Below are 25,645 nucleotides of genomic sequence, written 5' to 3' on the forward strand. Positions count from 1 at the left end.
ATTGCCTGTGCAAGCCTCCCCCTGTGACTTCGGCCGTGTAATCTGTATTCAGAGATGCTGTCCTTGGCCCCCTGGCTTCCTTTGTCTAGCTGCTATCTCTGCAACAGTGGCAAGGGAAATGCAGCAGACACAGCTGGAGGGGATGTCAAGGTGGGGGTGGAAAACCATCAAAGAGTGAAACTTCAACGGAGACTCTAAATTGCTTTGAAAATGCTGTGCCCCTTCAGTAGAGCATGCACGGAAAATGCAAAAAGTTCCTTGTCCTGCATTTCATGCTGCCATGTGTCTCTGCAGGTTTCAGTTCAGCTGCATATAATGAATCCTCTTATTTTGGCAAGAGGAGATCCCCATGTAGGATGTTCTACCCTGGGCAAAATTGGCTTGCTTTCCTTTGGTTTCTTTTATAGACTCCATAGGAACCTGTGATCCTTGTAGGATTTCCTTGTAGGACCCCAACTTTCCCAGGACTGCAACCCAGGCACCATCACAGGATGCAGCAAGGCTGCCTGCACTGCAAGTTCCCTCTGTCCCACCTATAAAACAGGTTTTGAGCATCACTCAGCAGCAAGGCCTCAATGAGGCTCTCTCAGCCCTAATGTTAACTCCATCACTCAACAAGAGCTCTTACACTCTCCATCCTCTCAACTCTTTGACAAATACAAGTAGAAAAGCTAAAAATTCTTTCTTTAATTGAGGGTGAATAAGTACAAATTAACTTTTTTTCTTTGTTCCAGGAGTAGAGCAGGACCTGGCAGCAGTGTATCAATATGGGCAGCTCCTGACCTTTTAACAGCCAAGCATCTTTTGAGCACATTTCCCATGTCTTCACCCTTTCCTCTATCCCCACTTTCCTCCCAGCCTGGTAGTGATGCTGCTAGCAAGACCACCTGGACCTCTCTATCCTTTATCCTTTTCTCCAGGCTTTCCTGTATGTAAAGACCTTGGAGCTGTCAGAGCTCAAAAAAACCCCCAAAAGTTCATGGGGTAATCCATGCCCCACGCTGATAAGGCACTTTTATTTCACAAGATGTTGGAAACAACAGCTCTGTTATGTCCCATTCCTACTAAAAATGGGTTATGTGGGGTGGATGTGATTCCAAATAGTCGAGTGACACAGGATTAAGTTCTTAGAGGTAAGGATTTGACGGGTTTTGGTATGAAGAATGACAATGAAAAACCATAAAGTAAGTCTGTGGAAAGTTCAGAAAGATTTCTCTTGTGAAAATGAGGTTAGTGCAAGGAGACAGCTTTGCTCAGCATTTACCTTCTGCAAATTTCCACCCCAGTTAGCTGCAATCATGTAAAAGAATGAGTAAATGGAATGAAGGACAACACTTTTGCACTAAATTCTTTGTTATCTGAAGATTTCCTTTGGATTGCAAAGATAGCTACAGCCATCCATTCCAAGAATGTTTAGATGTGATCAGGTAGGAAAAAATTATCTCAAACAAATGCAGCAGAAAGAGCTTTAAATTGCAGTGAGTGTCCTGACTGAAAAAAAAAAAAAAAAAGTGATTTCACAGGGGAAAAATACAAAGTAAAACTGTAAGAACAGTGCTAATTAGAGATGTGTCACGGCTGGCTCTGGATTGCTGTTATGCTACTGTGGGCATTTCAGGGACAAATGACAGGCAAGAACTGGGGTAGATGTTGAAATCTCCCCATCATTTCTTCCCTTGAATTGACCCAGAGAAGTCCTTGGGAATGGAAGCTGGAGTGTAAACCATGCTGCAGGCTCGCTAGCCCCAGCTGGTATGCTATCTGCAGCTGTTTCATTACTGGCTAAATTGTTGGAAATGCAATCCAGAATGAGAGGGAAAACTGAAATTTGTGGTGAAAAACTGGCTGATATTTTTTTACCTCTCACAAGCTGGTACACTTCCCAGCTTCAGACAGGGCTGAAAGCAGTGGCACTGTCAGAAAAGACTGCTCCTGGCTGTGCATCCTGCCTCACTGCAGACTGACAGGAAATTTAGCCAGAAATGTTGAGCCTCACAACTCTGCACAAGATCTACTCCCCAGGGTCCTCACCAGCTAATTAGTGCTCTCTTGCCATGAGCAGTGATCTTTTCAAAGTCCAGCTTTCTTTTTCTGTTAAAACCAAAAGGCTTTTGCAAGCAAGGGCATTAGTTTCAAGTGAAAGTTTCTTTTTAATTAAATTGACACCAGGTTTCTCCCTGAGATTTTGAACAGCTGTTTTTTCTATATTTTAATTAAAAAAATATATTTCTTACATGTGTTCCTTTTCGTGTCTCATCATACTGATACCTTTTCACTCCTTGCTCTCTGGGTTAACCTGCACATTGTTGTTACTCTCTCTCCCCACTTTCAGTATATATGAGACAATCCTACCAGTCACCAGTTTTGCTTGGGTCTCTTGTATTCCAAATAATGATATCTGTAAATTTTTTCCCATATACACTGTTCACAAATATCAGGTGCTGTTGCCTGTCTGTCCTAGAAGAAATTCCTTCTGCTCAGAAGACTGGCTTGTTATTGATCATGCTTGGGGAAGACCCTCAAGGGTTTGCTAGGTATGATTTACACTGTTTTCTCATCTGCTCACTCAGCCTTCAGCCATTTGCTTTCTTATTGCTTTAATGGTGGGAGTTTTGTTTAGTATTTGACTGTCTCAAAGCTAGGATGAAAAACAGTGGTTAAATGAGACAAAAATACTGAATTGTGTGCACATGCACGTATGTCTATGCATCTGAATATCAGACATCAGATGTATAACAGGATTAATAAATGAAAAACTGTTTTTTTTTCTAGTTGAGCTGCTTTTTTCAGACTGTGTTTTACAGGGGTGCTTAGGGCAGTGATCCTCACAACCTCTCCCTCTGCTTTCTACCTCTCTGCCCTGCATCCTACACGTCAGGAGCTTGTCCTCAGTGGGGAGAGAGCCAGGCAGGAGAAGGATCTCTGGCAGAGCATCTCGTGTCCTGCTCTAGCACACACCCAATTTCACCCCCTTTTACCCACCCTGTGCATCTCCATTTCCATGGTGTGGGTGAGTCCAGGCCTCACATCCAAACCTGTGTCTCACAGCCAAGCTCAGCCTGCACTGACAGCCCCAGTGCTCAGTTCTGCTCTCATTTTGGATCTTTCAGGGGATGAGGAAACACTTGCATGCAAAGCTGTAAACTGCTTGCATTCACCTGTCTCTACTGGTGAAAAACCAGAATATTCTGCTTATGACACATCCTTTTAAGAGGAAAATATTTAGCAGGTGGATTAAGGCACTGAAGCATGAGTGCCATTAGCCACACTTGCTAAAATAAAGAAAAACAGGTATAGTAAGGCAAAAATCCTGTAGTGTGTAAAATATTTCCTGACCATCCTACCTCAGCCACATAGTAGAGAATCTAATCCTGTTAAAATTCTTCCCATGTCCTTCTAGCCTCATAAGAGCCTTTAGCTTTATATACCTCTTATGAATAGTTCTCCAACAACTTATATTACCCGCATAAGTTTTTCTTTTTTTTTTTCTGATTTTTTTACTATGTGATTATTTTTTTAATAGAGGGCTCTTTGTACACTAATGACATTACAGAGCTGATGAGTAGTTTGATTTACGCGAAGTAAAATGGGGAAAATTGCATGAGTAAGACAAGCTAATGAAGCATTGAAGAAAGAAAATGTTACTGTGCTGTCAAAAAAAAAAGGTTCAACAAAAAACCTCTGTAGGCTGACAAGAAACCAGACAAGTAGATTTTTTGAGTAATAGATTTACCAGCAGTGTAAGTCATCTTTAGTTTTGATAACATCTTCACTGGGAATGGGCCTGAACCAAACTTTTATGTTTGAATGACTTAAGATTGGGGGAATGTGGCTAAATAGGGAATTGCAAGTGTGTTGCTGTTGGTTTAATGGATTGACTGAAAATTCTGAGCCAAATGAATCTTAGGAGTTGTGTTCAGCAGTAGTTTTGGATGCTCTTTTTTGGAGGTTCTTTTGTAGAAGCTTTAGGCTTATAAGGGGCAATTTCACTTACTGGAGTAGTGAGTTGTTAACTGCTCAGGCATATTTGTCTTGCTTGCAAGAAGCAGTGGAGAGTGGGGAATCTATGGACCTTGACTTAATTTCCCTGGAGTTGAAATGATAGTGGTTTTTTTTTTCTTTTTTTTTCTTTCTTTGCTTCTACAATATTCAGTCTGTAGGTCTTGGTGTCTACAATTTCTTACGTTAGACATATTGGCACAGATGACAAATCTGGTATGAATCAACATCCCCCATAAAAAAAATAAAATCACATTTAAGATTATTTGCTTGAAATTAGAACCAATGCTACTGCCAAAATACAGTCTGTAGGATAAAACTCAACCCCTCTGTGTTTTATACCTTAAGGGGAAACACTTCAGGGTTCGACCTGCTGGCTTGCACTAATGCCCAAGGGTTATGATCCAAAACTGCAATTTATTCTGCCTGATGGAAGCCTGCAGGTGTGGCTTTGTGTTTCTGTCCCAGGGCAGAGGCTTCTGTACACCTGTCAGAGCTGCTTTTCTCCCACATAGTGCATTTATCTGTGTGTGCCTCCTGCATCCCAAATGAATATGTTGGGTGATATTAGCAAGCATTTCCAAGATGCCCAGCCCTGCAGCATGTGTGTACCAGGCTTGCAGGATAAATTGGTCAGGTGGGTGCCTTGGGATTTGCTGTCTTCTTGGACAGATTTTTGATTTTTGACCCCTGTGAGACTGCCAGTAGCTCAGACAGCAGGGATGAGTGAGGGACACCTGGGTGGTGCATTCAGCCTTTTGGCAGCAGCAGCAGTGGCTTTGGGACCCACCCCCACAGGCACAAAGTCTGATTTGCATCCACCTGGCTCTGGAGCATCATTTTCTCCTCTCTGACTCACTGGCTGTGCTCTGACACCCTGGGGGACCACCAGGCAGCCTAAGCCAGGGATGCTGGTCTGTCTGACTTGTTCCTTCTGCCATACCCAGCAGCCTGTCCCAGACTGACTGAGGAGTGCAGCGTCCCTCGGGCTCCTCCTGAGCAGGCACACCCTGCCCTGTGCCTATTGCTTCCTTCTCACTGAGGAGATAGTGAAAAAGGAAGGAAATATTACACAGACACTGAGGCCAAAAAGTCATCAGCACAAAGATGAGTCCCAGTCCTTGCTGAGCTGCACTGCAACCTCTGCAAAGCAATGATTTGACTTCATGTCACTGAAAACGCCTCTCCATATAAAATAGAAACAGCTGAGAAATGTTTGGCTGCCAAGAGGACACCACTGTGAACCTTTAACTGAGGTACTTGTGCTGAGGCCAGCTTATCTGATCAGTTCGTCTCTTCCTTCTCACTGGTGAGCAAGAAACTTAGCAACCATATTGATGCAGATTTGCATTAATATACCCATACTATTAATTCACATATCCTTTTTGGCATTGACTTGTAAGGGAAATGCCAATTATTTTCTGCCTCTTGAAAGTCATTCTCTTATGCCCATCACTGACATTATCTGCTGCTTTTTGCATGGTTTCTTCATACTTCTGTTACTTTATTGATAATGCTGGATATTTTAAACATACTATCAGCAAATTCCATTTACAACCAGATTTTTTTTTTTTTTAGTAATGCTATTAATGAAATTATTGTCACATCAGTCTTGAGACCAGTCCTTGAGGAACTCCAAAAATATAATTTCTACCCAGAAGTTCCACTTTTCGCACAAGCCATTGTCATCTTCCCATTAGTCAGTTCCTTCTCTCCCATTTTGAATAGTGCCTCACATTTTAAATTTGCACTGTCATCACATCCCTGACACTGGAACATGTCGAAGTGTGATGAGGGCAGCTGGATCCTGAAGCACATCCATAAGTGTTTGCTGCCTTTTGGCCACTCCTTGATGGCAAGCTCTGCAGGCATGTTTCAGACTTGGGGACCTAATTGCCTAAATCTCAAGTCTTGCTTCCCATTCCAACATTAATAGTCCAGCAATGTGAAAGAGATCTTTGTCCCTGTCAGTTTTAACTGGGTTTATATGGAATAGCAGTAGCCTGAGCTGGTGTGTCCCTCTATGCACTGATCACTGTGGGTGCTCCATGGTCCCATTCACACAACATCCATTTAAGTTGTTCTCTCAGACTTTTCCAGCAGCTGACTTCCTGCCCACCTCTTTTGGCTTCTGATGAAATTTTTCCTTTGCTTTCATGCTCGAAGAGTGATCCTTTTACAAAAGATTGGCAGTCAAGCTGAGAGTAAGACATTCATATGAAGTCAGTAAAGAGGTGATCTTTTAAAAGTCTGGTCTTCTCCAAAGATGAAAGAATTACACTGGAAACATCAGTATGCATTGACTTCATCTGGCCTTTTATATATGACTTTTTCCTCTACTGAACCTATTAAGTGGCTGAGATTGGTGCCAAATCATTGCCTGACTGAAACAATTTTCAGTTCTAAGATTTATACCAGGAGTGGTTCTGGGAATATAAACTTCTATAATCTAATTCTTAACCAAGTAAAATGACATAGCTCCTAATTTCAGTGAAGCTTTGTTAATTCATACCAGCTGAAATTTTAGGTCATTATTTTGATTTTTATTTCTTCACCCCATTCCTCCCACCTTAAAACTTCCAGTAAGACCTCTCCCTGAAGAATCACATGGATCTGGTAAGTCACAGAATTTTATAGAGTTTCAATCAGATATAAATGGCTGGGAGAAAGGTTAGTCAAATATTTGTTAGAGGAATGCTGTATCTCCTGTGTAGAGTGACTGATTGGCATCAAGAGCCTTATCTCCCCCCATATCACGGAAGAGTGCACCAGGCTCAATTGTCAATAAAAGCAGTATAAAAGGAAGACACTGATGCTTTGACTGCATGAAAGCCTGTTCAGAGTCAGAAGAATAAGAAAGAGCAAAAAATGTTCATGTGGTGGAAATGGAAAAGCAAGTTGTGGTGCATTGCAGGACAAAAAAAAGTCTACTCATAAGGAGAGTCAGTGGATTTAGGATGAGTTAGTTAAGCACTGGACAATTTTATCCTACTGAGCTACTGAATGGGACGCATCTGCTCTCAATGCAGGGGCTATGAAACTGAAACATGAAATTTGCCCCAGTCAAGACCATGACCAGATACTGAACAAGAAAGCAAAAGAAACAAAGTTCTATGAGAAAAATGACAGACACAATTCGGGTGGAGGGGCAGAGGAGTATGTGGGTGTGTGAATTTCTAAATCTACTGCATACTTCCTCCTATGATTATTTTCCCTACCAATGACAACTTCTTCATAAGTTAGAACTTTCATGGTGGTAGGAATTATGCTAAATACATTGGGAATAGCACCAGTCTCAAATTAAAAGTGTTGTATTTTTTATTTCTCCACTTGCATTTCTGTATCTTTTTCATTGTGCTCTGATATTTTATTGCCCTTCCTCAGGTTTGCTTTCACTCACTTCCACTTAGAGCTAATTTGATTTTATTAGTGAAAACCAGTTTATTTTTCCTTTCTCCATCTCAAATATCATCTCTGCTTTTAACTGTAGTTGTAGTTTTAACAAACCCCTCAACTGTCATTGAATATTTGGTTTATTGGGAATTAGCAAATGTATTGACGCCATTTCCTTTAAATTAGTACTGAAAAATGAATCAAAAACTGTATGTTTCTCAATTGAAAATAGTGAGATAATTGATGTCCAATCAGAAAATGCAACCACATTGAGGAATTCATCAGTGGGTTAATGAAATTGAGTGTGTTACACTGTTTTAGGCTCCCTTGCAAAAATTAACCATTTAATTGTGAGACAGAGGACATATTTTTCATTTTCAACGTGGTACAATGGCATCAAAGCCTCTAGGTGCTACAGAAACATCAGTGATGCTCACAAAACCAGAAACTTTGGTTTTCCATAGCTATCCTATGACAAAATATTCAGTGCTGAACACTTTTTACATCAAAACAGTGCTGGCAAACAAAAAGTCCATCAAGAAAGTGTGAGGCCAAGTTCAGAAAAAAACATCCTGAGTGCTGGAATGGTCAGATAAATCATATGAGATTTCCATAGCTGGAGGCACCTGAGAAACTGCCTTTTACTTCTCCAGATCACATTTCTGTGTAGTTACATGGATGGCAAGAAGCCTTTGATACTGGCCAGATCAGAAACCCATGTATCTATTATATTTACATGAGCTTGAACTCACATCTTGAGCCTTATATCTAGACTTTTTTGCCTTTGCTGTCTCCAGTAGCAAAGTTTTGAAGTATTATCCAAAGGTGATGAAGTGAAGCTTGCATATAGGCATAAGAAAATCACAAATTTGCAGGAAAACGTATTGGAAATATCCAAGAGGTAAGTGCAGCAATGTAGTAATGCCATTCAAAGATTAACAGGGCAACTGCAGGATAAACATCAAAACCTATTATTGGACTAGTAAAAACTCCCCAGAGAGCTGGTGCAGCCCCCACTGCATGAGACTTTTAAAAGGAGATCAGACAAAACACTCAGAAACACAGTGTGGAAAATGTGTCTTCTGTGCTAGACTGGATGACCTTGTTGCTTTTTTATTCTTGTCTTAGTCTTTGAACAATAGTGCAGTGAGCCAGTCACTGCTTTTCAAACTCACTTGTGAGGATATGAGGATACAAGAATCCACAAGGTTCCACTTGCTTTGTGGTTCTCATCCCTACTCTGTTAAGCAGCTCTTAGACCCAACAATAGATTTCCCAGTCCTTGCAATACCAGGTACTTATGAATATCCTGTTGAAATTCAGGACTGGTTCCCCCTCTTGAATCCAATAATGACCCAAGTTTCTTACAGATGAAGGGAAAGAACATCCAGCCTCTGTGTTATTCAGAGAACACAAAGGTGCTGCTCTTTACTCCTTTATGATATTTTAATCTCAGAAAAAAAAAATTACCAGAAATGGGAGGGAAACTCAGGCAAAATAACATGCTGCACATGACTCTTGAATATTGCAAGTGCTAGATATTTGGAAGGACTTTTGTCCCTTGCAACCTTAACCTCATTAAAGTCAAGTATTTTAAATATAGTAGTAATTAATTCAATGTCCCTCTATAGGCAGCAGAAGGAATGGTCTTCAGAGGGTCACTGGTCCTGCCCAGGCATGTTGGCTTCTCTCTCCATTGAGTACAGAGCCCAGAAAACTTAGGTTTGTTGGATGCTTGCCTCTTAGACAGCTAATCTCAGATAAAATGAATTCTACCCACCATGGTTAGTTTCTTGCTGTGTGAATGACCTTCTTCACTTGGATTCCACAAATGACAATGAATAAAATTTGTCTGGTTGAAAATGCAATATCTTTTTTTTTTAAATTTAATTTATTTGAGCTAAAGCTAAAACTAACATTCTGTCCTGCCTTGATCACACTCATACCTGTGCATGAATGAAGTCTATGGATATTATTTTATGCACAAAGAAATGCTACAGTCCCATCCAAAATGATACATATTAAGGATCTTAAAAAATCCTGAGCTGGAGAATCATGGAAGTCCAACTCCTATATGCATGTATATGAAACTTGCAAGTTACTTATGAGATGGTATGAGGCAAGGTCTGAAGGAAAAAGGAACTGCTAGAGCACACTTCTGTTTGATATAAAGGAAGTATGAAGCTGCACTGGGGTGCCAGCAGTCTGACCTCCAGCCACCCTTCAGCAGAAAAGTAAGAGCCAGTTGGCCATGGTTCCACAGTGAGCATCATCTCCTTGTCTGCAATCAGGCTGTATCAATTCCCTGCCATTTGCAGAACTCCCAAAGGCTGCAGGTCTGATCTCCAAGGTACACACAGTCTGTACTGTTTTTATACCACCTGAGTGAGTCATTGGAAGCTGAGGGTTTTGGAGAGCATGCTTTATAATTTATTCCCATAGAAAAGTTCCACAAAACAGGATTATCAACCTCTGTATCTCACCTGCCAAAGCCCCCAAAATCCCCCAGATCAGATGGCAATGGTAACAATTCAACATCTAGTTTATGCTCCACACTTGATGCAGTTGTTCCAACTCTTTATACCATGTGTATGCTGCAGATATTCACTGTCACCTTGAAGAATCCCTAGCCATGTTCCTGGGTGATGAGATGCTATGTTTTGTGAAGGAATTTTGAAATGGTCTTTTCCAATTACATTGCTCAAAGATCAGTCCTGGAGAAGGAGGGAAAATGAGCTTGTGAATGACACAGTTGAGCTGTTGATAAGGGCTTTGTAAAGCTTAACAACATATGACTATGGATGTGTGAATGACAGCTGTTGAGAATTCCTCTACATTGGACGGTAGTAATTCCTGTAGCCCCTGCAATTCTATCTTGGCTTCCCATGGAGATTTCAGTTTCTGTATGTGTGTGTGGCCACTGGTTTGATGCAGTGCATATGGGAGAGGAAGTTATTTAGCTGTAGAGTCAATTCACCATTATCCATGGGTGGATTTTGCCTACAAGCCATGCAGTAGGTGTTGAGAGATCCAGACCTGAACCACCCAAGCCATCATTTACTAATGCAGGCACAGTGCCATGTGCATGTGCCTGTGCTGTTCTCAGAGCCAGTTCTGGTCTCAAAATAGTGTTGCTATACTTCCAATTTATGTGGCACTGAGCCAGCTGATAAGTCCCATTGCTTTCAATTAGATCTTGAGGTCCCTATTCAGCACTGGTTCATAAGCAGCAGAGGTGTGTGGTAACCAGCCTGTGACAATCAGAGGTTTTATGTGTCCCTAGCTGAATGTGGGGGTGGTCCTGCAGGACCATCATGGGAGGCTCAAAAATGAGCCTAATGCTTCTCAAAAAGCAGCTTGTTATGGTTCAGTGCTTCATGTTGTACTTCCACTGAAGTTTCTCTTTTGTACCATGTTGGATTGAAGGCCTCCACAATGTGTAAGGATTGTGACACTTGGGCCACTCCCACCAGCATCATTACCCAGGGTTTTCTTTCACCCAGGATATCCCTGCCTTGTTATTACACTACCAATTTCTCATAATCCTCCTGTGTGCTTCATTACTGAATGTGTTGCAGGACAGGAAGGAATATACAACTAAAGCACTTTCATTTAAGCTCCACCTCTTGTACATGATCAAATCTCGGAAGGGTCCTTACCATCAATTGATCTCTTAGCCTTAAGATATATTGTGCAGTTAAGGAGTGCAGGCCTAAAAGGGGTCTCTTGTGTGTAGGCAATCAAATTATATAATCCCTTTTATGAACTGATTAAACTCAGACTTAAAAGTGGTTAATAGTTTTATGCTCAAACGTTCTCACATGAAGCTGTTTCTAGTAAACTACTGCCCTGATGTTTAGAGGTTCTGCAGTCTTTCATCGAAATCAGTTTACACTCATTAGTTATTGGAAATACAAGCAGATTTTGCACTGGACATTGTGCAAACCAGCAAGTCCACAGGGATCTTGCTTGAGCTGCCTGTAACGTTGACTATTTTTCTTCTGTTGAGTAAGCAGAAGGCAGCCTATAGCTGAGCTCAGTTCTTTGAAAAAGCAAAAACAGCAGCCCTTTAATTTTTACCTTTTTAGAATGAAATGAAGGCCCTATGACTATTCAAGAAAGTAGATCTGCTGAGTAAGTTGTTGTCACCTTCAGGTAGACGGCTTTGAGTCTGGAAGTGGCCTTCAAGGGACATTCCTGAGGTCAGACAACAGCTCGTGGCAAAGCAGGAAATGCAGCCTGGACTGAGTGATTTGCTGCAGTGAGAAAAAGTCTCTATCAGTCATCTGTCTATGTCAGTCATTCTGCTTATTTATTCTGACCACTTAGGTGCCTGTGCACCTTGAAAATTATTGAAGCATGTCCTGTGTGATGCTTTTTTCTTGGAAACCTTTGCTGAAAATTGAATGGGATCCTGGCTGTTACTGTTAGCAGGATCCTTCACTGATGGCAATGGGTACTAGGTCAATGCCTCAGTGATTCAAATTTCCATAGCTGTATACTTCATAAATTTCACCAAAATGGGACACACCAGCTCACACAGGGAGGTCACAGACTCTTCTTGTTTCAAGGTACTAAAACAAAAGTGTGGGAAGAAGTTTTACTGCAAAACTCTGTTCAGTCACTGGGGAACCAAATGTGATGCGAAATCTGTAACAAGGGAATAATGATGGTGGCAGGTGCTAAATTTCCTCCAAATTTAATGCACATGACTGGAAGGACATGAATAAAAACTGGGAGAGGATGTAGAGTTCCTTTCTCAAACTCTTTGTCCTTTTGGAATGATGACAGCCTGATTTACCCCAGACATGACATATTTTGATTGTCCCTATAGTAGGATAGTGCAAAAGGAGGAATGAAGAAGATGAAGGGATGTGTGATGCTGCAGAGGAAAGTGAGGCAATAGTGTGACCACAGAATCATCCATATCTATCTGCTCTGCTTTGGAGGTCTGCTCCCATCACAGTGGTGATGAACCACACAATCCATTTCCCAGGACATGGATATGAGGATTTGCCCAGTGAAATCCTCAGTCTGTTCAGTTCTTTAGGTGAACCAAATCACTGATATTTAGAAATTTTCACTTCACTCAACTGAAATATCCAGGTAGGAGAAAATCTAAATATGAGCTCTAAATATGAGGAAACAGAGCCTGTTTCAAAACGTTGCTTCTGAAATTGCAAAGGCTGCCTATAAAATACGATAGGTGAATGTAGCACATTTGTCAGGAGTTTTAAAACAAGCACCAGCTAGATGCTGCCATTTTAAAGCCAAGAGTGAAAATGATTTACAGAAGCAATGCTTGGTTGTAAGTGACTGAAAAACGTGTCACCCATTCCACTATAGATGGAGGCTGTTTCTTGATCTCAACTGCTTTTATTTAATTTCACTTCAAATAATCCCAGCATAGAGCTTTTTCTCCTACCTTCATTTTAGAACTTTTTTTTTCCACTGGCCATTTGGTTACCAATCAACGTGACAAATTCTATCTCGCTAAGTGATAGGCAACATATTTTTATCCCTTGGATTCTCCCTTTTTTTCTTTTCTCCTACAGAATTCTATTTGTCAGAATTTCATCCATTCATTAATACATACACTGAGTACTGAAATATTGTAAGCAGGTTTAGCTTCAGTGATTTCAGGGAAGGCACACCCATAGATTCCCCTTCACAAGCTAGCCTTTATATGGGAGAAATGGGCCATTCTTTTAAGATAGAAAGGGCCATTGTCCTGTCTTTGAAATATCTCCTGTTTGGTACTCAGTGAAGATAAATTTGAGTCTTTCCTTAAATTACTTTTCACTCTGAACTGATGTGACATTTATCTCTGCTGAAGTGTTGACTATATGAAAAGCTGAAGCTTGTTTAAAGAATGCTGCCAAACAAGAAAGATTGTAATCCATCTAATTACTGAGCTAGGATGTGCCAGTGCTGCAAACTTCAATTACCACCATTAAAGCATCAATTGAAAGCTTCAGCTGATTCCCAGAGAGTCAGACACTTCCAGACATTTCATGCATTATACAGATGTTTTGCTGCTCCTTCAGTCACTAATGGTTTGCTATTTTGAACATTTGGGACTCCTGTAACATGAGAAGTAAGCTCCAGATGTAGAGGGATTTCAAGCAAATTCTGCTGCTTTAAACCACATTTTGTCAATTGTTCCCCCCAGTAGGAACTGATGACCTCATGCTGGATGCCTTTTATTTTTCCCAAGTGTTATAAGATAAATTTGCCCACAGGGTTACTTGCAATTCCTGAGAATCCACATTTCCATGGATATCAAAAGCCCAGTACTACAGTGAGGTCCCTGGGACGGAATTCTGTAGGCACACAGATCTCTTTGTAGCCTCAGCTGTTAATTCTTTATATGTCAGTGTTGCTGTCCACACATTTAAAGAATAGCCCCAAAACAGCAAAAAAGGCCCCCATGTTTTGAGTAAAGCTCTGGAAATTTTGTGGGCAACACCTTTTGTGATAAGCTCCCCCTTGTTTCACTTTGACACAACTGTTCATAACTCAGTTTGATTGATTCCCTTCTGGCAATGTGCTCTTAAGTCAGACCTGGGTCAAAATCAAAAGAAAAAAATCCTTCTGGAATCTAACCTTTAAGAAAAAAAAAAAGAAAAAAGGCAAGACTTTAATAGCTGAGCATTGAGGGAAGTTTCAAAATTAAAAGTTAATTTGAATCAAAAAGTCAAATCATTTTATTTTGGAGACATTGAGACAAAACTGTTCTATTTCCAAAACCATCTCTCTTCGGATGCAAATCATCTAAGAGAGGTCACAGAAGTCAGTGCTTCTGTGTCACTTACGTTGCTTATATTTGCCAAGGGCAAAATTTGCACCTGTGCAGAACAGCCAACTCCAGAGTTAAATCAGCATTTGTGGGCTGCCCAGTGACTTTGGGCACTGCTGACTTATACCCAGCTCTCCAGAGAATATCCCTCAGGAAGATTGCACTGCCTAGAAAATAAATGTGGCCGCAGGCTGAGGCCCTCAGTCTAAAATGCTGTGTGGAATTTTTGTGTGTAAAGGAGAATATTTTCTCCTTTAAGAACAAAATTATTTTCACTGACAGCCAATTAGCAGCTGTCTTATGTATCTCTGTAGTTAATCCCCACTCAGTCTAGTCTTTAACAGATTTTTCCAGGAGGGCTCCTTAAGTAAATACCAGTGTTTCTGAGGGCATACTAAAAGAATGTGATCTTCATTTTTTACCAGGGTCTGGAGGTGGGAGTTTGTGGCCACAATTATCACATATTTCTGTTTGTCAGTGCATCTTTCAATCTCTTCCAGGTACTGCTGAAAAGGATTTGGAAAATAAAGGGAAAAAACTCCCACCTGTGAGGAGAGGTTTCAAGTGTAGATGTTTCATGTCATGACCAGCTTTTACTTTTGGGCAAAGGCCCAAAGCAGCAAGAAATGCTAATACACAAAAGGCTGCCAGGAAGTCATTGTCTGTTGGTCTTTTACAGAGTGATTTCGTGAGGTGCTCACATGAGACCAATTAGGAGAAACTGCAAGAGTGAACACCCTGGTATTCTACAAGTAGTGGAAAATAGCATTTTAACAGCACAAGGACATTGGTAAAGGTATATAAAAACCAGAACTGGCTCCCCAGAGAGTGGTAGGTGCCCCAACCCTGGAAAACATTCCAAGCCACGTTGGATGGGGCTCTGAGCAGCCTGATTGGGTTGAAGATGTCCCTGCTCATTGCAGTGGGATTGAACAAGATCACCTTTAGAGGTCCCTTCCAATCCAAACCATTCTATGATTCAATGGAAGAATGAAGCCCAGTGACTTCAGAAATACTGTGTATAATTAGCTATTCCACAGACAGTGGCGTGACACATGAGGCACTATGATACATTTTCATTCAAACTTTCAATTTATGGTAGCTGAAAATACAAAAATGAAAAATGGTAGAGGGCAAGTGTTTCCAACAGCTCTGTAAATGTTCTAATAATATCTAAACAAAAATGGCAAAAAGGGGACTGCTAACAACCAAGATTACATCACAGAAGAAACAAATTCAAACCACTGCCTAGTGAATGGGTCATTCTTTGTTTTAATGACAGGTGGTAGAAAAATTGTCCCAAGAAGAAATGGATATTGACAGCAGCTGAGGAAATGTAATGCCCCTTAAATACAGAAATGCAAGAGCAGCTCCAAAGGCAAGATCCAGGTACTCCAGGATTTCCGTCTCTGACATTGATTCACTGTAAATATTTAAAGACGAGTTGTAAAAATGAATCAAGCCTCCAGTTTCACTTCCCCCAGCATCTCCTTCCAGCAACATGTGGTAGAGGAGGTGTATATTTAATTTTCATAGTTGCTAATAGATTTTCATTTAATACATTTTTTCAATGGCTTTTAAAATACAGCCAAACTTCTGGCACCTAAAATATCCTGTAGCAATGGGTTCCATTTGTTTAGGTATGCATCACATACAAGGTACTTCCTTTAGGATTAAATCCTCTACTGATAGCCCATTGCTTGCTTTCTAGTTCTTGTTTTAGGGGAAAGAATGAATAATTGTTTCCTAATTGTCTGCTGCTTGCCACTCAAGGTTTCATACAGTGCCTTAAATATAAAAAGAATTTAAAATATTCAGTCAGCTTTGAGATATAAATGGCAAGAAATTCAATGGTTGTTTTAATTCATCTTTCTGCCAATGAATTAAAGAGTAACTCAAGGTTTTGTATGCTCAGCAGCCTGTGGCAATAGCTGAGGACAGACAACTTACGAAATTTTCTGGAAGTTCTTCCTGATGCTGAAATGGAAGCACTGCAACTGCTGCAGGGTTCAAAAACTGAAATAGTGCTAAACATCAATGCAGGGAGTTACGGGTCCTTCCTGTAGCCACAGGGGTGAACTCCAATCTCTGTTGTGACCATGGTATTCTTCCACTTGCTGCAAAGATCAGGACTGAAAATATGTTTGCCCTATTGTGTCTAAACCAAGAACATCCAGATCCTGTGGATCTTTCTAGTAACTCAGAATTTACAACGTGTGTTTTAGGAAACTCCCTGTTTCTCAAGGGATGTAGATATTGTAACATGGGTATTTATTCTGCTCAGGCCAGTCTGAATCCTGAAATTAATTCTGTGCTGTGTGTCTCTGCAATGAGTGATGACTGCAGCTGAGACATACCTCGTGAGTAATTCAGGAATCACGGTCCTGCTTCTGGAAGGGAAAGTGCAAGCGTCGGCAAGAGAAAGAAGTAGCCTGTGTAGGAAGGAGACAGCTCTTCTGTGGGTGTATCAACAAATGCTAAATTGTTAAATCTCTGGATAGGCATCACTTCAAAGGGCCTATGGGTACTGCAGAAAATTATGCAAGCTATATGCATCTTGCAAATTTTAATCCAAAGGGCAGGGTGATGTTCCAAGATAATGACCTATGTAAGAACTGGAGGCAAAGGAAATCTTGATCTGATTGAGTTAAAGCTAGAGATGATCCATGGGACAGAAAAGGATGTAATAACATCGAAAAAAGTGATCTGTTTTCATACTTAGGTGACCCCATAAGTCTAGCTGGCTGCAGGCATGCAGGCCCAGTCAAACTTTGTTGAGCAGAAAGGTTCAATCTCATCTTTTAAAGTTGTTTCTGTCTTCTATTGACAAAAAGGGATTGTCAAAAATATGAACTACAAACACTGGATCAATCCCAACAATCAGAAAAGACTTCTAGGTGTGAAATGCTTTTCTGGGTTCACATTTTCTTTTTTAGAAATTGCTTCCCAAGCACCCTTGGATGGGTGCAATTCAATAAACTGATCTCAGAGACTTGTTTCTGTGCCCTATGTTGAGGCAGCCTATAAGTACCTGGATGGTTGAAGGCTCCTTATCTTCTGTGGATTTGCTAAAGGAATCACTGTATTACTGGTGTTAGGAGTATCCTGAGGATTACAAGATTTTTTTTTCTTGTATCCCCAATCTTCAGGACAACACATCCACTACAAAGCACAAAAGGTATTAGGATTGTACAGATAGCTGGGGCCCTGCTTTTTCTACTGATCTCAAGTTTGTCAGTATCTGACTCTACTGGAGGGGAGAGAGAAAAGTGAATGGTCATAAGTGGCTCAAAACTATGTAAATGAAAAAGTATTTTTAGTAATGCTGGTTTGTAACTCATGAGAGGAATTGCAGAAATCTATTTATCTCTAAAATCTCTGAATGGTTGCCTCTAATGCTGTGTATTCCTAACAGTATCACAAGAGAGTTTTTCTGCACTGAATGGCAGGGGTGGCTTTCTGACAGGCTCTGAACTGGTGGGAACTTTTACGAGCCTGTTGCTTTGCTGAAGATTCCTCTGCTTAAGTATAATAAAAGGATAATGAACAATTGTTCTCTCTTAGACTATGTGGAGGTTTGTGTAAGCAGGTTTACTCATTTTGCTCTGTTGGTTTTAAGGCTAGTGTGTCTCTCTTAGGGGTTGTGGTCTGTTTGCATGGGGTTCACAGCAGAGCATTCACACTTCTGTAAAAATGTGTGCTCTGTCTTAAGACTACTCCAGAGTTATTATTAACAATGAAAGTGAAAAAAAAAAAACAACAAAAAACCAGAAAAAACATCTTACTGCAAGTCATTAAGAAAACCAACTCATTGAGTAAAAAAAAAAAAATCATTATCTTTGGAAAAGGAAACAGCCAATATAACTGCAAACTACCGGTCTGACCACTCATTTTTCATTCTTACAACCACAGAACATACACGAAAAAAAATCCCCTATCTCAGAGATTAAAGAGAACTCAGACTAATGGCTTATTTAAATGAAGTCTCTCAAGCTGTTTGAGGCCGAAAATCACACCTGTACCGAGAGCCTGGCACAGAGATGAAGGGCTGGGTCTGATAACAAGCATAGGGCTCTGCAATTCCTTGGTTTTAGGTCGTGGAATAGCATTTAAAATTGATCAGCCATTTACCTCTGAGGATGTGCTGAGAACTCTCTGAACATGTTCCGTGGACCAGACCCCTGTGCTGGGGACAGCCCTGACTGTGCAGAGCAGGAATCCAGCCTGGGACTGGGTGCCTGCAGAAGAGTGAACACATGTATGCCACAGATACTTAGAAGAAAGTTAAAGAAAGGAGAGTATGGGGCTACTTCTCTCAGTCTGGGAATTTGGCACTGATGTTCAGCTTCAGCCAGAATCAGTTAGATTCCTAAATTCTGAACTGCTTCTACGTGGCCAGCAATGATTCAAGGCCAATGCTGAAACCATTAAAAATTGTCTGAGGTCTTAACATATGTCCTTGGCCGTCCTTCAGGGGATTTGCTCATGGTCTACTTTGGTGACTAACTTGTAAATCAGCCTGGTCCTGGCCCTCCATCCAGAGCTGAGCAACTCTGTGCTTACAGTAATAAACACTGACCACACAGGGCTGAAATCTGCTGGCGGATACACCCCTGCTAGACAGAGGATACCTCATTAGCTTCATCTGGGGCTGCTCCTGATTTGCATTGGTTTAACTGAATAACAGACTTTGGCTGGAAATGGACGGGAGCAGCAAATCAGCCCCAGCACAGCACAGCCCTGCTGATGGAGGAAGGCTTTGAAAAGCCTTCCTTTAGCCTCATGCTAAAGGAAAACATAAAAGTCCCTCCCACTGCAATCCAGGAGTCACACTGCATCATTGTATTTCATCTTTCAGTGCTACCATTGCTGATTTTAACTAGGTAAGAGAATTAGGCCCAGGGTGATGCTTCCTGGAGCTCTTTGTCCCAAACCACTCTTGGCTGCAGTAGCAAGCTGGAAGGTGATGTTACACGTAATGCAGCTAGAAAAACGGGGCAGCAAATTCTTCTGCTGGCACAGTCTTGCTCATTTTAGTCAGTTTGTTTGAGCCATCTGTTCTCAGCCACCAACTATTCATTTCCAACATGGTCCCCATGTCAGCTAGCCAGGAAGACTGTGTCCTGAAGATAATGCTCAGTTGTCCCTTGCTGCTGGAGGAACGTGCCCAAGAAACATTTCTTTCTGCTCAACCAACCTTGAAATGTTGGTGATGAATTCAGTTCTTTGCCAATACTCTATGAAACTGCATTTCTTACAACCACTGCCATTTATATAATGCAATATCCATATGGTGATTATTTTATTTATGTTTCCCTTACTTCAAGGCAGAGGAAGTCAGCAGCTGGGGCTGCAAGATAGAGGCACCCACCAGTTACTGGGCTGTGTTGTTCACGGGGGTGATAAGCTTTTATCTCCCACTGGGAGTTAGGATCTTGTCTAAGTGATAGCATCCATCCCTTGAAAACAGAACAGAGCTCTCACTGTTTGCCTGTCTGAAAGGAAGGAGTTTATAACCCCAGACTTTACAGTGACTGTGAGCTAAAACATGACATAGCTTGATTGTCTTCATTTCTTGACTCATTCTCTTGCAAGTCACAATGTGAGCATTTGCTTCCTTTGCATCAAGAGTTTAATTGTGTTTGCATTACCCCTTTCTCTGTATTACAGACTGGAAGTCTTTAAAAACATCTCCCCCTCCTATGTGACTTTGATTCTGCTAATCCCTACCCACCTTTTGAATCATTTAAAAGGCAGTTTATGGTTTACAGAAAGAAAAAGTGTAAATGAGAAGCATTTCCTTGGTCATTGTGTGTGTAACTGGAGGATGTTTCAAACGCAAAACAGGAAAAATGGTTACTTCAACGGCTTGTTTCTTTTTCTCTTTGGATTTTATACCAAGGGAGACAGAGGGTTACTGTGTTGTTTTGCTTTTGTAATAAAAATTACATCATAAGATTAGCTATATGGTAGCTGGATATAATCTGTATGGAAAGTTCTTCAGTTAAAAGGAAAACAGGAAAATTTCAGAAGGTCTATTTTAAACTAATCTAAAGAATTATCTGCTTGTCTTATTTCTTCACGTGGATTCTCAGGAATTTCAGCATTCTCCACAGGAGATATTCGGCCTATTTCTTACATTAGTCAAATAATTTAATAAGAAAATATAAAATAACAAGGTATGATTTTAGCATTCTAATTTTGCACCTTCGTGATTCCAATTACAGAAACAATTACAGTAATTTCACGAATACAAGCCGCACTGACTATAAGCCACATCTCTGGGTGTTGGCAAACATTTCGTTCTTTGTCCATGCACAAGTTGCACCCAATTATAAGCCGCTCTGTCGTTCGCAGCGAGGACCCGCGTGCAACAAAGTTGCCAAATAGTAATGGAATTGCGGCATGGCGGGGTTTACTGGCTCGGCTCGGGCCGTGAGGGCTCGGGGCTGCCAATGGGGCCAGGTGGCCCAGCTCGGTGGGGCCCTTCGGCAGGGCCACTCAGGGCTGGCCACCGCTGCCGCTGGGCTCACTCGCCCCAGCCCGGCGCTGCCCCGTGGTGGCAGGGGGGCACGGAGCCCTCCGGCACCCATGGCGGTGATGGGAGGCGGGGATGGAGCCCCCCCGCTCCTGCGGCAGCAGTGGCAGGAGGAGATGGGAGCTCCCCACCTCTCCCCCAAGCCGCGGGGCCAGCAGGAGGGAGCCCCCGCCTCTCCCCTGGGCTGTGCTGCCTGAAGGAGGGAGCTCCATCGCCTCCCCTCGCCCCCCGTGCTGCCTGCAGGGAGCTGGCACCACCCACCATGAAACAGAGTAACCAATTTGTAACAATCGCGTAAAGCCGGGTTTTACTGGCAGGTGCTCAACTCGGCACCTTGGTTTGCACTTCCAGGGTTGGAAATGTCAGAAAATTATCCACATATTGGCCGCTCCTGAGTGTAAGCTGCATTTCCGGGGCGGGAGCAAAATTTTAGTCAAAACGGTGCGGCTTGTAATTGTGAAATTACTGTACCTAAGACTGTCTCTTTAGCTAGGGAATTTCTATACGGCATGAAGCTGTAAAATCATAGGGGACGGAGTTGCCACTTGACTCTTGCTGTTTTAAGTCTCAAAACCCACAGTCTAAAAACCAGTGAGGGCTCAGGCTGCAAAAGTAAACGTGACCCAAGTGGGAGCTGAGCAAGAGAGAAAGGGCTCTGCTGTGAAGAGGAGTAACCCTCCACCACAGTTTAAGCTTTAGCCACTGTTCTTTTCATGCACAAACTTTGCTTTTTGTCGGTCAAACTGGGTGTTTTGATGTACTTGTTTTATTTTGTGTGGCTTTGTCCCCAGAAGGTCATCCTCTACAGGTATAAGGGTCAACAGTGCAGCAGCAGTGACACCAGAGCCCTGGTGTGACATAAACTGTGTGGGATCCTGTCTGCAGTCAGACCATTGCACAAGCATCTGACACCCTTGCACTGGTGCTGTACTGTGGCTGGATGTGGCAGTCTAAGCTCCTGTGATGTCTTTACATGTTTAGACCTCTCAAACTGATGTCTCCACAACATAAAAGGCTTAACAAAAATGTGAATGAGCAACCTTCACCTCAGCCCCAACCTCAATTCCAACGCTTGGTAATTGAATTCCCATAGGATAACTTTTGATGGATAATTTCTTAGAAGGATGCATCTTGCTTTTAATACTCTGCATCAGTTTTTAATTGTAAAATTAATAATACTGTATGTAAGGTATGTCTCTTGTTTTTAAACAAAATCTTTTTAAGGGTAAACTTAGGGAATAGAGCCACGTTTGATTCAATAATCATACAGCTCTGTGATCTAGAAATTCAAGTGTGTTTCCTGATGTAAAATGCCTTTAGAAAGCTATTTATTCTGATACATTTTTGGTCTGAAGTGAAATATTTCTGGGAATTCCTCACTCCCACTTAAATTTTTCCAAGGAAATGCCTGTGACATATCAAAGGAGACATTTGTATTTCCAGAGCAGAGCAGGAAGGGAAGCATAATGCTTTTTCCAACTTGATTTTAAGGGTGGGTTTTTCATAAATGCTTATCAGTGGAATAGCTTCACTCCCACTTAATGAATGGCTTATGGGATTTTCAGGGCTCCAGCACAGAGTGCCTGCTGCGTGCCACAGTGACTCCTCTAAACTGCTTAAGTTTTACTGCTCCTGTTCTTGAAAATTTTTAACACTTGAGGTGAAGAGGAAGAGTGGGATGGGAAGGAAGTGATGTGGAGACTTGACTCCTATTTGTGCACTTCTGGCAAGTAATCAATAATTCTGAAAATTGGACCTGGGCTGCATTCAGAGAGATTCTCTATGTGTCTTTGGGGTTTCCCATTCAATAATGGTGTAGTAAAATCACCCAACATGTCTAAGGTTTGAATCATGATTCTCAGTTTTCATTTCCTTAATACTGTGATGGTAAATCCACAGGTACCAAGGACAGGAGGGCTGTTTAGATCTGATCTGACAGGGCTCTGAGGCTTCGTGTCTGGCCAGCTGGCCCACCAGTGCTTCACCAAAGTCACTCCTGCTTTGAATTTGGTATTGAAGGTCCTTTTGACCTCGGGTGCTGTCCCTGGGAGGAGGAGAGCAGGGAGCAGGAGCAGTGATGGCAGAGAGGGAGCGGAGGGCAGGCGGAGCTGACAGTCAGCGCTGCTGGGCGCAGCAGGGATGCTGAATTCAAGGAGGAAGGTGAGACAATAATGCCCCCTCCCTGCAAAGAGGGGTGACCTCCGAGGACAAGTTCTGCCTCCCACTGCCTCCCACAGCGTTATCTGCTTCTGATGTGAGCAAATGCTGAAGTGAAAGAAACGTCCCTCTGTGGCAATAAAAGGAGAATGAACAATGACAGAAGTTAAAGTGTAACTCGTGCAATGCGAGTGAAAAGCTCTCCCCAAGCCACAGCCAAATCCAAGCAGTGAAGAGGGGATTATCTGCACCCAACCATCCTGAAATGGCAGCAGGGGATGTGGGGTACAGCCGCAGGGACCAAGGATCAGCCCCAGCTGTGCACACATCCTTGAAACCTCCAGATATTGGCAGGGAGCTTTCTCTGACACGAAACTCGGGGAAATTCCTCCCAAAGGGCTGCAGCAAGCTGGAGGGCAGGCACATCCCAGAGATGGACACCCTGCCCCACTCAGACACGCAGCATGTGTGCCATAAAGGGCTCTTCACCTCACCCAGGGTCAGGTCTGTGCCCACATGGGACGCTGACCTTTACGAATTTACCTCCAGGGAAAACTGGAACGTTTTGCTTGTGCTGAGTTTTTAAATTATGATGCCTTGTCTGTGTTTTCCTAAAGGAAAGCATGACTTGTTTTTAGATATCAGAGAGAAATAGAAGAGATAAGAAGATAAGCCAAGCATTGTCCTCAGCAGAAGAAGAAACAAAGAAGCAAGCCAGAGATAAGAGATGTATTTTGTTTGCAGAAAGTTTTTAAATTTCTCTCACGCTGATCTGAAGAAATGACAAGGGGGCAAGCATTATTCTTTATGAGCAAACATAATTGAAAGATATTTTTGATGGTGGTGATTGTAAGAAATAGGGGCAAATGTAAATGTCTCCCACAGAAATAGTCACATGTTTTTGCCTTTAATTGTGGTATATATTCAGTGGCTTCAGACACACTGGTTATTTCTCAAAGGTCACAAACTATGTCTTTGTCAGTGTACCATCATTATAAAAACAATTATTAACTATATTTTCTTATTCTGTGGGATTGTAGAGATCTACTTGAACTTCAGAGATCTGTAAAAATGTTGAAAGGCTGCAATCTCTGGGTATTTCTCATTTCACCTGCTGCTTGCAGCAGGACAATCACTGGTGCCACATGAAATCAAGGTTATTTTCAAGGTTTTTTGAAGACTAAATAAATTCTTCTACTGGAAGTAACTTCTGTCCCTGAAGTCAAATATTTGCTAATCTGAGACACATTCAAGATTATCTCCAGGCCAATTTTGTCACCCATTGGCAAAATCTGGACCTCTCTGGGGCAATAATTTTTGTGGTGCAGGTATTGGCCACTGAAATTACTCTTTCAGTCCTACTGGTGTAATTTGAATAAAATAATGTTAGTCATCAGTAAACAGGAAGTTGATTTTGGCAGAAACCCTGCCCTGCCCCTGAAGCAGCTGTCTTGCTTCCACCTCTCCTCTGGGTATCACATTCTCAGTGTTGAACTCAGCTTCCCTGCAGCATCTTGCTCAGACCACTAGCACAGACTTTCACACCTCCCAGTCCCCAGTCCCGCAGATCTGTGTGGCCACCTCTGTGTGCCAGATGTTCATTTCTGCAGCTGCTGTGGAGCCTGTAAAGTTTTGCAGTCAGATGTAACAGCTTCCACACTTTGGGGGGTGACTGAGCTCAGTCCATGTCTGACCAGTGAAAGACCTGGGCTCCATCTGGGTCCTGCACACACCTTGAACAGTTGCTTGATGTTGGACTTCAGGTTTTTTCTCTCCTTTTTGGGCTGGTCTGTATAGAATGGATGTTATGTTCATCTTTAGTTCCACCAAGAGAAAAAAATTATACCTGCATCAAGAAAATAAAGACAAGAGGACAATAAAATAAAATGCTGCTACACTGTTACTGCATGTGTAATGATGGGATGAGGCAAGAAAGTGATCTTTATGGGAAATTGCTTTGCTTGAAAATCAGATTTTTTTCAGGGTGATGGGGAAGGTGTGGGCAGTGCTGTCACTGCAGGCAGAGAAGGGCCAGATTTGGGCTTATTCCAGGGGAGGATTGAAGAGTGAACTATTATCACTTTGTTTTGGTACAGTTTATCAGTTAGACCATGGCTTGCAAGCCTCCGTTCTAAACTCAGCTAGTACAAATCATGAGGTTTTCAAGCATCTGTGTTGGGTCAATCTTTAGAAAAAGGAAAACAAGAAATTCCAGAAGCTTCTGGTATTTCCAGTACAAGGCCAAATTTTGTATGACCTGAAGAGATATGTTTCAGTTCTGGTTACCGCTGAGAACCCTAACCAAGAAAAACAGAAGAAACTTCTATCTTAGAAAACCATAAAATTATCTTGTAAAGTTTCAGGTGAACAGAATAAACAATAGAAAGATGAGTCCTGGATGAGCAGGGGAATGTGCTCCCTTGCTTTCTCAAGCTCATCTGAAACACATTTCCAACCTTTCTAAGGCTCATCCTGGCTGAGGAAAGAAAAATACACATCTATTTGGGCTGCTATTGCTCTGGTTAGGAAACTGGAGAAGCTGTAGTTACTATTTTTACAAGTTTGCTTCCTTCAGGGGAGAGATATCTTAGGGTTGAGGGGGAGGTAATGTGATCTCTTTTTCTATTTTTATAAAGGGCCTGGGGATGCACCAGGAAGCTGCAGATCTGTGCAGTTGAAAGTCTTCAGCTCCTCTTTTGAGATACTAAGGGAGGAACAGTTAGAAAAGCATGGCCTAATTAAGGATATCTAATATGGTT

This window comes from Catharus ustulatus, chromosome 1, assembly GCF_009819885.2.
Source record: "Catharus ustulatus isolate bCatUst1 chromosome 1, bCatUst1.pri.v2, whole genome shotgun sequence".
Taxonomy (NCBI): Eukaryota; Metazoa; Chordata; class Aves; order Passeriformes; family Turdidae; genus Catharus; species Catharus ustulatus.